The sequence below is a fragment of the Antrostomus carolinensis genome, unplaced genomic scaffold (assembly GCF_000700745.2).
Source record: "Antrostomus carolinensis isolate BGI_N321 unplaced genomic scaffold, ASM70074v2 scaffold25935, whole genome shotgun sequence".
In the NCBI taxonomy this organism is placed as follows: domain Eukaryota; kingdom Metazoa; phylum Chordata; class Aves; order Caprimulgiformes; family Caprimulgidae; genus Antrostomus; species Antrostomus carolinensis.
Window position 1 is genome coordinate 3,259 of NW_010319099.1, and position 11,733 is coordinate 14,991.

The following is an 11,733-nucleotide window of genomic DNA, read 5'->3' on the forward strand; positions in this document are numbered from 1 at the left end:
ATTCCTGTGTGCTTGGACAAACCCTTACTGCTGTGCTGAGGTGTCTGTTAATCATCTCATATAAACATCAGCCTGGGCAGCCCGTGGAAGTCAAAATATAACCAGGTGGGACTAAAAAAGCAAAACACTTATTACAAAACTCTAATTAGACTCTGGGGTGTGAAGGTGCTTGGATGAAACCTCTTCTCTGTGTAACCAGTGCATAGCTGAAGCACTAAGTTTTTGCTTTTGTTTCTCAAACCAGTCAGCCCAGCTGCAGTACTGGTGGGACTGGGGGTGGGGGCAGGAGGTAGAGCTCAGCACTCTATTTTTACCCTCCCTGTAGCCTAGGTGTGTGGGCTTAGCAGGGTGCTGCTGGCTTCTGCCATCTTTGGAAGAGTGTATCAATTTTCTGCTTTCTTATGCTTCCATATGAAATAACACATCTAGAAAGGAGAAACAAAGATAGTAAAGGCTGCCAGAGCCTTTACTGGAGCTTTGTTTAAACAAAATAATAAATGCCTGTCGTTCCCATTCTGGGCCTAGAACAAACATGACATGCAAAGATAAAATGGAGAAGGTGGGTTTTGTGGGTTTTTGTTTTGGTTTGTTTTTTTTTAAAAATAAAGGATTTAGATGCTTGTAACTGATAGATTTCTTCCAATAAATCTTTCTGTAAGGAAAAAACCAACAACTTCAGAACATTTTTAAAAAAAAAGAAAGCAGAGCACTACTCAGGAGTGCTTCTGGAGGTTTTTATTAGGAAACTGGAAATACTTTTTGGACAGCAGCCTTCCAGAGAGGACACAGATTGTCAAACACTGGTTTGGCCTCAGTGTGCTGCTGGGGACAAATGGGACAAGACCACATCTCCTGGGACCCTTGCGCTGGTGCACCTCAGCCTGGTGGCTGTTCCTCACCACGCACTGCTTCATTCTGAGATGTGCTGTCCCAGAGTTGAGAATGAAGCCAGATGAAGCTGTCCTCTGCTTGTATTTCTGCTGTAAAGGTCTTGGCCTCTTCCGTGTGCAGAAATAATCTTGCCATAAACTGCTGAGAACAAAGTGCTTGGTCTTCATAATCCAGATCAGCACCATGGTTTGTTTTTTCTCATTAGACCTCTTTGCAAGTATCAGTCAGTCATTGCTGTTGTGGACACAGAGGCTGTGACTGAAGATGCTGGCTGCTAACATCAGGTCTTTCCTAAGTGTTTAATTACAGGCAGCTTCTCCACCGTGCGCTCAGCTACTACTCCCACTGGCTTCAGGACTTCGGAGTGTCCTGTGCCAAACTGCCTCTTCGTTTCTTTGGTAGCTTCCTGGATGACTGGATGTCATAATTCCAGTGATGTAGCCTCTTTCAACACTGTTCTGGTAGTGAAAGCACGTCCCACAATAACACAGTTTGTTTAAGGAACAAAAATTCACCACTGGGCAGGTTGCATTTACTGATACACGTTTGCAGGCACGTGTCTGCAGTCAAAGCACAGTGCAGGGGCTACCCAACAGCTGTACCCAGTGCTGCTGTCGCATCACTGCTGGGGAGGGATTACTTCCATAGGGGGATCTGAATAAACTCTACAGCAGGGGGAAGTGTTATGGAAAAGTTACCATGTGTGTGGTTCATGCTCCCAGCACTACCAGGCTCAGCACAGCTCCTTTCCCTGATGGATGGGGATGGCCCCACTCAGCCCTGAAAATAAGAGAGGTTTTCTGGGGTGTATCCTCAGCAATCCATATCATCTCCCCGTTGTGTGTGCTGAGAGTGGAGTGACAGATTGGTGGTCTTGACAGATACGATTTTGGAAGCATTGCTGGACAGTACAATGCTCTGCTTCTGGAAATCAGGCAGATTAGGTGCACCTAAAATAGCTAATAAAATATATTGACTGGACTTGCGTTTTATTAAGCTATAGATCTTGTACCATCCTTCAAGGGCAAGGATAGTTATAGCTTTCCATCAGAGAAAGCCTAGCTATTTTCTGGTGGGTTTTGTGAAATCTCCCAGCCTGGGAGGGGGTTTACGAAACCAGCTGCATCTCCTGAACGCTTTATAGCAGTGTTTCTTGTATTTACAAACGAGAACATCTCTGCTTTGTGGAGCCCTCACTGACTCTGAGCTGCGTGGGTCAGTGCAAGAGTGCGAATGGTGGGAGCATCAACAGAAACCTGGTATTAAAACAAGGAGTAAAATGAGTAGCAGTTGTGTTTCGACATATCCAGGTCAAGTTCTTTCCTGATTTCTTTGGTGGAATTTGGTTCTGGGACAGACACCAACCAGTCAGTGCTGTGGCAGCAGTGCAAACAGCCGCTGCGTTTGGATGCTCGTATTTAAGTGCAAACTGGGACAGGAGGGACACATAGCTTGTCCTCAGGTGTAGCTTCCTGGCTTTTCTCCATTGGAGGATGGAGTCTCCATCTTCAGCTGCAGCCTGTTTAAAGCAAGGCCATACTAGACTCAACATTAACTGATTCCATGTAATTGCTGATTGTCCTACTGTGGGTTTGGTTGGAGATGAGATACGAAGACGATGCTGTCCCAGGGCAGCATGGTGATGCCTGCTTAAGTGTTCGGAGATTCTAGGTTTGGCTTGGGCTGGATAACACAGGGATTATGGTCTGAAGCTTGTTTCCAAAGGCTGCATGTGTGCGTGCTGAGACCTGGTATCCACCAGTTTTCTCCTGTCATATCTCGAGGTTCTTCTGTCCCAAGTGTTTCTGTTAACAGCTTGTACTCGTGTGCTGCATCCTGTGTCCTCTTTACTGCTAGTGAAATCTCTGAGATGGTTCCCAGGTGAGTGGTTGTGCCAAAGGGATGGACTAAATACGTGAGAGCAGCAAAATACCTCCAGGCAGGTCCTGTCCTGGGGGCTTCCCAGGGTGTGGGATGTACTTTCCTGGGTGCTATGAGTCAGGGGTGTGAGCATCACGTTGCTCAGGTAACTGGCAGGCACAAAGTCACTTGAAATTGTTTTTCCCTTCTGAGGGCTTACTCGGAAGCAGAGCTTGACTCATCTCTTCAGGTACACGTGCTTGTTTGCAGGGAGATGCTGGGAAGGATGGTTGGTTTGGTATTTCGGAGAATCTCAAGCCCTGTTCTTGCTCTGCAGAGCCTTTCCTGTCATAGGATGCAGGGCAGGAGCAGGGGAGCTGGCAAGTGCTCTCAGCCTCCTGCTTTTCTGCTCTGCAGTGCAACAAAGAAAGGGGACAGGTATTACAGGTTGGTGACCACTTTGATGGCACAGTGCCTGTGGTTTTGCCCATTCATTCAGAAGCACCCCTGGACTTGTGCCTGTATGGGAGGGTGTTCAGCATTATTGAAGTTTTTCACTGGAAGTAGCTTTTACTGAGCTCAAATAACGTCTAATCCTGCTCCTCTAGGCAGAATGGGACTTTTCTCCTCTGTTAAGTCTGTAAAGAAAAAAGGCACTTGGGCAGCACTTGTGTTGTTGCTCCGTGGCTGAGCAGTAAGGAGAGAGGTTGTGTCAGTTCTCCTGCTTGGGAACACACACTGGCAGCAGCCTTGGATCAGGGGAGCAACTTTCATTTGGGTTGTGTTGGAGCTGTTTGTTCCCAGCCTTTTGCTCTGCACCCCACGGTGGCTGCTGCTGGCAGGGATACAGCATCTATCTATATAAATACAAGGGAATATCCAGGAAGTATTTGAACCAGATAAACAAGTTGGATGTCAATAAGTGCCCAGGATTAAATGGCATGTGCCTCAGAGGACTGCAGGAACTTGAATGTGAAATTGCAGAGCTGCTGGCCAGGGTATGCTGGGTGTTATTGCAAAGGATTGCTGTGCCAAGGGCTGGGAGGTTGCCAGCCCCACTCCATCTAGCGAGGGCAATAGAGGGGGTCCTGGGAACCAGTAAATCCACCTTGCATCCCTGGAGGGGCAGTGGAATCGGGTCGCTGTGAGCATGGAGCAGTGCAGTTCTCTGGAAAAGGTGATGGAGCTGCTGGCAGAGATGCCGCGGTGCCAGGCGGGTGGCACTGAGCACACACACGGCTGTTGTCGGGCTGCCTCGGTGAGGTTTCCCACCAAGGGTTGTTCAATGAAGTAATTTACCCATGAATCGAAGAAAGATCTTTCTCTGAAGCTGGTTTAACTTTACCCTTTGCTTCCTCACTTTTAATGGTCACTTTTCAGGACCAGCAGCAGGTCACCCAGGGATCAGTGTTGAAACTCTGCTGCTGATGGTGACCGGGCTCATGTGCCCTCCATCAACAGCATCTCCTGCTGCTGCTCCTGGAGACAAAACACTGGGCCCTGGTTCTGACCCAACGTGAGATTTGGTTTTAGTCTAAGAGGGTCTTGGCTGAGCTGCTGTGAATGTCCCGGTGCTGGAGCACAGTGCTGCCGTGTAAACACGACCTGTGGTTCCCTTGATGTTCTTATTTGGTATTTTTTCCTCATGCTGTCCGTTGCTCTGACAGAGTCTGGTTCTGTTCGTCCAGCACAAGGGATTTAATAATTTTTCATTAATTGCTTCTTGCAGCTCTATCTTAAAATGTGGGCTCATACCCTGTCCAAAGCCACCTTTTTGTGTGGTTCTGGGCGTGTGGTTGCACAATAACTACCTGGGGGAGTAGAGAGAATCATAGAATCACAGACTGGTTTGGGTTGGAAGGGACCTTAAAGCTCATCCAGTTCCAACCCCCCTGCCAGCAGCAGGGACACCTTCCACTAGACCAGGTTGCTCAAAGCCTCATCCAACCTGGCCTTCAACACTTCCAGGGAGGAGCAGCCACAGCTTCTCTGGGCAACCTGGGACAGTGTCTGACCACTCTCTGAGAGGGAGGTGTGTGGACAGACAGTAGTTCTCGGATTTTCTCCTGGCTATGAAACCTCTAACACTGGCAGATCATACAGGCACCTTGATACGTTTTAAGAACAGTTTGGTTAGTGTTGGGACGAGCACTGTGGTTGTGCAATGGTGTCATATTGTGAATATTGGCAGGAGAATTGAAACTTGGGGTGGATAAATGGAGTTCATGGACAGAGAGGATGGTGAACTCCTGTACGGATTCAAGAGATGGAAGATCAGAACCTTCAGTTTGCTGATCAGACTAGCAAACCTGGTTATGTTATTGTAGCTCTGTGAATGGTTTGTGTGTTCTCCCCTGGCACCCTGGTGTGAATGGAGCAGAAGTGGACAAGGACTCGGGCTGGATGTGGATGGGACTTGCTCCAAGTAGCGGCACTTACAGGAGACAAAGTGATCAGGCTTTGCCAAAAAGAAGTGCGAGTGGGTGCTTGTCCCAAGCGTGGCATTTTTCTCCTGGGTAGTTGCATTTGTTGTGCCTGGTGGGCTCTCTGTGCCCAGAGCTGTTTGGCTGTGGTATTGGTGGCCAGAGCTTTGACAGGACCTGTTGAGTCCCACCAGCGCAGTGAGCCTGCTCTTCCTCCTGCGTCAGAGCCGTTGCGCGCGGCTGGAGCGGGGTTTCAGTTCTCTGTTTGCATGTCTGTACAACTCCTGTTGTAAACGTTGAAATTTGGCCTGGTATGAAATCATGAGCCCTGGCAGTTCTCCATAAATTCAAAGCCCATCGTTTCAGCAGGTGTCACCTCTCTTCTCTAGGGGAATTCCTCAAGGCAGTCAGTGACCTTCCTGGTTACTTTCTTTGCACCTGCCTACCTGATAGTGAAGCGTATTCTGCATTTCTGCTGCCACTGACCATCTTCTGAGAGATGTTCCTTGTAAAGGAAGCTGAACACGAGCAGACAATGTGCGCTTGCAGCCCAGAAGGCCAATAACCGTGTCCTGGGCTGCATCAAGAGAAGCGTGGCCAGCAGGTCGAGGGAGGGGATTCTGCCCCTCTACTCCGCTCTTGTAAGGCTCCACCTGGAATACTGCGTCCAGTTCTGGAGCCCCCAACATAAGAAAGACATGGACCAGTTAGAACAAGTCCAGAGAAGGGCCACCAGGATGATGCGAGGGCTGGAGCAACTCTGCTGTGAGGACAGGCTGAGAGAGTTGGGGCTGTTCAGCCTGGAGAAGAGAAGGCTCCGGGGAGATCTTATAGTGGCCTCCCAGTACCTGAAGGGGCTACAAGAAAGCTGGGGCGGGACTTTTCATAAGGACAGTTAATGACAAAACAAGGGGAAATGGGTTTAAGCTGAAAGAGGGGAGGTTTAGATTAGATATTAGGAAGAAGTTCTTCACTGTGAGGGTGGTGAGACACTGGAACAGGTTGGCCAGAGAAGCTGTGGCTGCTCCTCCCTGGAAGTGTTCAAGGCCAGGTTGGATGAGGCTTTGAGCAACCTGGTCTAGTGGAAGGGGTCCCTGCTGCTGGCAGGGGGGTTGGGACTGGATGAGCTTTAAGGTCCCTTCCAACCAAAACCAGCCTGTGATTCTATGATTCTATAAAGAAGGAGTTGACAGTCCTGTAGGTGACATCTGGCCATCACCTCTAGAGGTTTCTGAAGCATGAAGTTGAAATGTTCACCAAAAACCTGATTAAATTTTAATTTCCTGTCAATATCATTTGATCCTCCACTGAAATCGGCTTGCCTGGCTTTCAGTGTTTCTAGGCTTTGAAAATTTGGCAGTATGCTCCATCCAGAGATGCAGTATTTCCCCAAATGGGGTGTTGCCCAGCTGCAGGCAGCTTGTTGGCTATTTTACTTATAGAAGCTTTGTCCAGGATATGTTTCGTGACCTGACTGCAAATTGTTTAAACAAGGAATCCACTGTGTTGAGCTGGAAATAAGCTCTCCTCCTGTTGGACTGGTAAAAATAGTCCTGGTGTTCCTCTGAAAATATTACTTACGGTAAACATCTCAAATGTTTCCTCTTGTGTCAAACTCTCAGGTTCTTCTGCAGTGTTCTGTGGATTTGGTTTGCGTGGTCAGAAGTGCTGGCTGAGGTCAGCCAAACTCGATGACCTGCTGCGTAAGTCTTGCATCTGAGCTCTGTTGCAACACTACGTAATCATTGTGTTTAAAAAAATTAAATAAATACATTTTTTTGTTTGTTTGTTTAAAAACCTTAAACTTTCCTCTAAATAAAATAGGTAAAAAGCTATCATTTTTCTTTGTTGGCTGTTCTCCTGTGTTGTGAAATACTTAAAGTAAGATCATAGTTAATCCATATCTTCTTGACTTGATGGTTACTCAATATCAAGTGAATAGGAAAAATGTGAAGCCACAGCGGAGCAGAATTCCCCTTGCTGCTGAGCAGATACCCAGTGTGGTATCTGGTGGTGTCAGAGCATCCCACAGTCTAGGGAAGGAGACTTGGGGCAGATTTAAGGGCATAACCTGGCAGTTGAGTGAGAAAATGGAAGGGAATTCTAGAGGGTCAATAAATAATCGAGTGATTTTGGAGCAGTGTCCACCTCGAGCTGGATTCTGTGCTGTAGGCATTGCTCAGGGTGTGGTGAACAGTCTTTGGATTGCACAAGATAAATGTCATTTCTTTAGATGCCTCTGGTACTTGTGCAGGTTCTGAAAAGCTGCAGATAGAGTAGCTGAGAATGTACTGAGTGAGAAGGAAGGACAGAAGATCGATGTGGTTTTTCCTGTGGAACACCAGCAACCATGCGAGGTGCTGGATGTTTTCATTGTAGGCTGCATTTCCATACGGCTGTTCTTAAAGGTGATTAGAAGACTGATTTCCCTGATCACAGAGCAGATATTGGCCCGGTGTCCCTTTGGAAACACACTCCACTGTAGCTGTGTTGTGAAACGCTGGCACAGCAGTTCCTGCCGCTGAGCCACTTGGGCTGGAGAGGATGGACACGGCACATTGTTCTCTGCAGGACGTGGGGCTCCTGGTGTGGCACAGCACAGCACTCAGGTGCTGTTTGCCAGCCTGGTTTGGGTTTCTTTACAGCAACAGAAACCCATTCATCCTGTCATGATCAACTTCTAGTTGAGATGGTTTGGCTCAGAGATGGATTGAACAGTAGAGCTTTGTCAGGCCCTACCCACCTGTATGGGAGGCACTGGAGGGGTAAATCATGGAGTGGTTTTCTGGAGTGAACTGTGTGGTTTTAGAAGGTGATGCTGTTCAATTGATCAGATTTTTCTCTTCCCCAGGATTTCTGGTGCCAGGTTTACTCAACAGTCTTCTCTCCAAGTGCTGCCAAATGTTTCTGAACATACTGGGAAAACCTTTTCACCAGCCCCTCCCAGGCTACGCTCTGACGTTACACAACTTCTTCTTTCTTGATCCTTGTCGTGATGCAACAGGATTCAAACACAACTGTAGGGACTGAGCTTCCTGGTAAAGTTTTCACTCAAAAAGCCCCTCAGTCTTCCCAGAAGTCCTCTGGGTATTTGCTGCCCTGCATTACTGCGGTGGCAGATAGGGGACAGTCAGCATGAGCAGGGCTGGGCAGGCTGTCCCATTATTATGAAATGTTCTCATGAAGGTTTTTTGCAAACCTGTTTCAAGCTCCCCACCACTGGCTCTCTCCTGGAGTCAGTGGTGCAGACCCTGCTGGAGACCCTTCTGCTGTGGGCAGTATCTCTAGGAGTGCTTCCATATTGAACAACCCATGCAAATTCAAGCATTTTTCCCCAATGCAACAGTGTCTTTCTCTGATTATCTTGCACATCTGGTCTCTCCAAACTTCGATCCTCCTCCTCTGCTCTGCGTTGGTGAGGTTTCATCTGGAGTATTATGTCCAGTTCTGGGCCACCCAGTTCAAGAGAGACAGGGAACTGCTGGAGAGGGTCCAGCAGAGAGCCACCAAGATGATAAAGGGGCTGGAGCATCTTTCTTATGAGGAAAGACTGGGAGAGCTGGGGCTGTTGAGGCTGGAGAAGAGCAGACTGAGAGGTGACCTTATTAATGTTTATAAATATCTAAAGGGTGGGTGTCAAGAGGATGGGGCCAGACTCTTCAGTGGTGGCCAGTGATAGGACAAGGGGCAATGGGCACAAGCTGGAACACAGGAGGTTCTGCTTAAACATGAGGAAAAACTTCTTCACTGTGAGGGTGCCGGAGCCCTGGGACAGGCTGCCCAGAGAGGGTGTGGAGTCTCCATCTCTGGAGATGTTCAAAACCTGCCTGGATGCTTTCCTGTGCAACCTGCCTGAGGTGAACCTGCTTTGGCAGGGGGTTGGACTGGATGATCTCCAGAGGTCCCTTCCAACCCCACCATTCTGGGACTCTGTGATCTGTTCTCAAGGACAGATGTTGAAGGTCTCTCTCTACTCCAGTGCTGTTCCTCTGTCAGAGGATAAGCAAGGCTGGAGGGAGAAATCCTATTTATTCAGTCTCGGTGGCTGTTGTTCCCAAACCACCAAGCTGGCTCCAGCCAGACCCTTCTTCAGGTTTCAGGGGTCTCCTGAGAGCAGCCAGGGCCAGAGGCAGCAGGAGGTGTGTGTGAGCAGCCGCGGTAGCTGAGCACGCAGCCCGCGCGTGCCAGCGCGGCCATGGGGAAGGTCCGGGGCTCTGGCTGCCCATGTGTCCTGCACGTGAGCCTGTTCCCCAGATGGCAGGAGCTCATCCCTGCCAAGCTCTGCCTGGCATTTCGGCTGCTCTAATTCTGGACGCGGGGCGGATCTGGAAGCCATGAGCCTGTCTGGCTGCCCCCAGTGACCTTGCACGTGAGGCCGTGCCACCATGCAGGAGCCTGCAGGAGAGGAAATCTCCTACCTTCTTGTTCCATGCTCTGGGGATGGGCTGCTGGTGGAGAACTTGCTGTCTCCATCCCTGCCTCTCATGCACCAGCTTGGTCCCGTGCTTAGGAGGGGTTTTGGGCTCTGAGTGTGCTTTAGTTTAGATGATACCAGCGATGTTTTAGGGTGGACGTTCCCACAGTCCCTGTCTTTGCTCTACTGCAGCCTTTCTGCAGTTCCCCACTGTGCAAATTCTCCTCGTGATGTTGCATCATTTGGGAAAGGGCCCTTTCTCTCTCCCACCATCATTTTCAAACTGGGAGTCCCTGTTTCCTTAGAGGGTGCTTTCCATGAGCTAAAATGAGGAGCTTTTTTCCTGCATTAGGCAGTACTGCTCTGTGGCTGCCATCACCTCACTGCCCATCACAGAACGAACCTTGGTGGCTTTGAGGAGGTTTGCTTTGCTCTGAAAACTCACCTTCCAGGTGCCCCATATCCCAGCTGTGCTTGGTAACTTTGGGTCAGTGCTTTTATTTGGCGGTGATGTGGTCACAGGAGCTTAGAGGAGAAACTTGAATAATCTTCAGCCCCTTTGGTCCTCAGTGGGAGTGTTTACAGGGGTCAGAGAGGCTTTGGCTTTGTGCTGCTCTTTGCTGTGGTCTGTGATTTTTCTCACTACCTGTGGATCTGCAGATGGTCTGGCAGATCTTGAAGACCCATAACACTTCACTTGTTCAGCTTCATTTCATCACTTTCTCCTGTACACCAGCTTCTCTGAGTGGTGTTTATAACCCTTGCAAACCACAATTAACATCAGTAATTACCTTGAAAACCGTAATTCCCACTGATGCAACCTGTGCTTCCTGCTGTTCCGTGCAAGTGCTGAGGTGGTGTTGCACGGGGAAGCTGTATTCATCCATCACTCAGATTATGCAAATAATTGTTACTTGGAAATCTGGTGACAGAGAGAAACCAAACAGCATGGCTGATTTGGTTTCAGGTCAGCTTTGATCGGTCTGTTTGGGTGCTCTTGGATGTGGGCATCCTCTTGGCCAGCGAGCTGGAGTGGATTAAGGAGTTACCACCCATCAACTGCTTGTTATCCTGCAGCTGGGATGGGTTCAGCTTGCTTGAATGGGCAATGTGAAGCTTGCTTGGTTATGTGATGAGTGGCTGAAGCAGAGCAGTGCTTTGAAAAGTCCTGGAGTCAGCCCCAGTGCTTGGCAGAACACAGTAACTTCTTAACTTGCTTTGATGGCAGTACCCACAAACACATCTGTCCACAGCTTCCCTCTCCCACGCTGCTGCTCCTCACCCCCGACTGCTCCATGGGGTCAACACTTGAGTCAGCCTGGCTCTCAAGAAATCCTCGCCTGCTCCTACAAACTATTTTCCTAGAGCACAATTTATATGCAACACGAAAGATTTTCCTCAGCCAATGTGGTCATTTGCACAGGGAAACATAACCTTGATTTAGCGACGTGGGCACCAGGTCAAATAGGTGTTCAGCTCTGCATCTCCCGAGGTCACACTCAGCTGAGCAGTCAGGCTGTGATCCTCCTCTCAATGTGATTTTGCCACCTAAGTGTTCAGGTTTCCTACTTGAATTTTTCTTCCTCCTCTGCCCAGGGTGACTTCTCCATGTGATGGTTTCTTGCTGAGATGCTGGTAGGGCCACTGGAGGCGTGTGCCATGGTGCTTGTGTGCATCACGGCGCCTGTTCCAAAGTGAAGAGCCCGTTATTTTAGCTGCTGGCAGAGGGGAGCGGTTTGCTAAGTGCTCTGCAGAGCCTGTGGTTCCTCTGATGCCCTGACAGGGACCTGTTTTGTGCAGACCTTGGCACCACTGTCCTGCTGTGGTGATGGTCCCTGATGCCCTTGGGCTATCTGGTCCTGGCAATGCATTGCTGTAGGAAGCTAGAAAGCTATCATGGTTGCATGAACTTTTTCAACATGGTTCCTGACTTTTTCAACAAGGCACCAATTTCTAGGAGAAAACCTGCCTTGGAAGGTCCCATCTGTGTGTTTAGTTTAAAGGACTTGCATTTACTTAGTTGATGGGTGGTTCAGCTGAGACCTTATGGTCCAAAAAATGCCTTTCTCCAGCTGAGTGTGGATGCAACATGCAGTATGTAAAACATGGGCTTCTCCAGAGCTAAACAACTCAGATACATTCCTG

The 11,733-nt window shown here is 48.9% G+C and overlaps 1 protein-coding gene across 2 annotated transcripts in view; it reads left to right on the forward strand.

The window, feature by feature from the left end:
* Positions 1-11,733, forward strand: part of ACSS2 (acyl-CoA synthetase short chain family member 2) — a 34,784-nt gene that overhangs the window by 3,175 nt on the left and 19,876 nt on the right. The gene's annotated exons all lie outside the window — the stretch shown is intronic.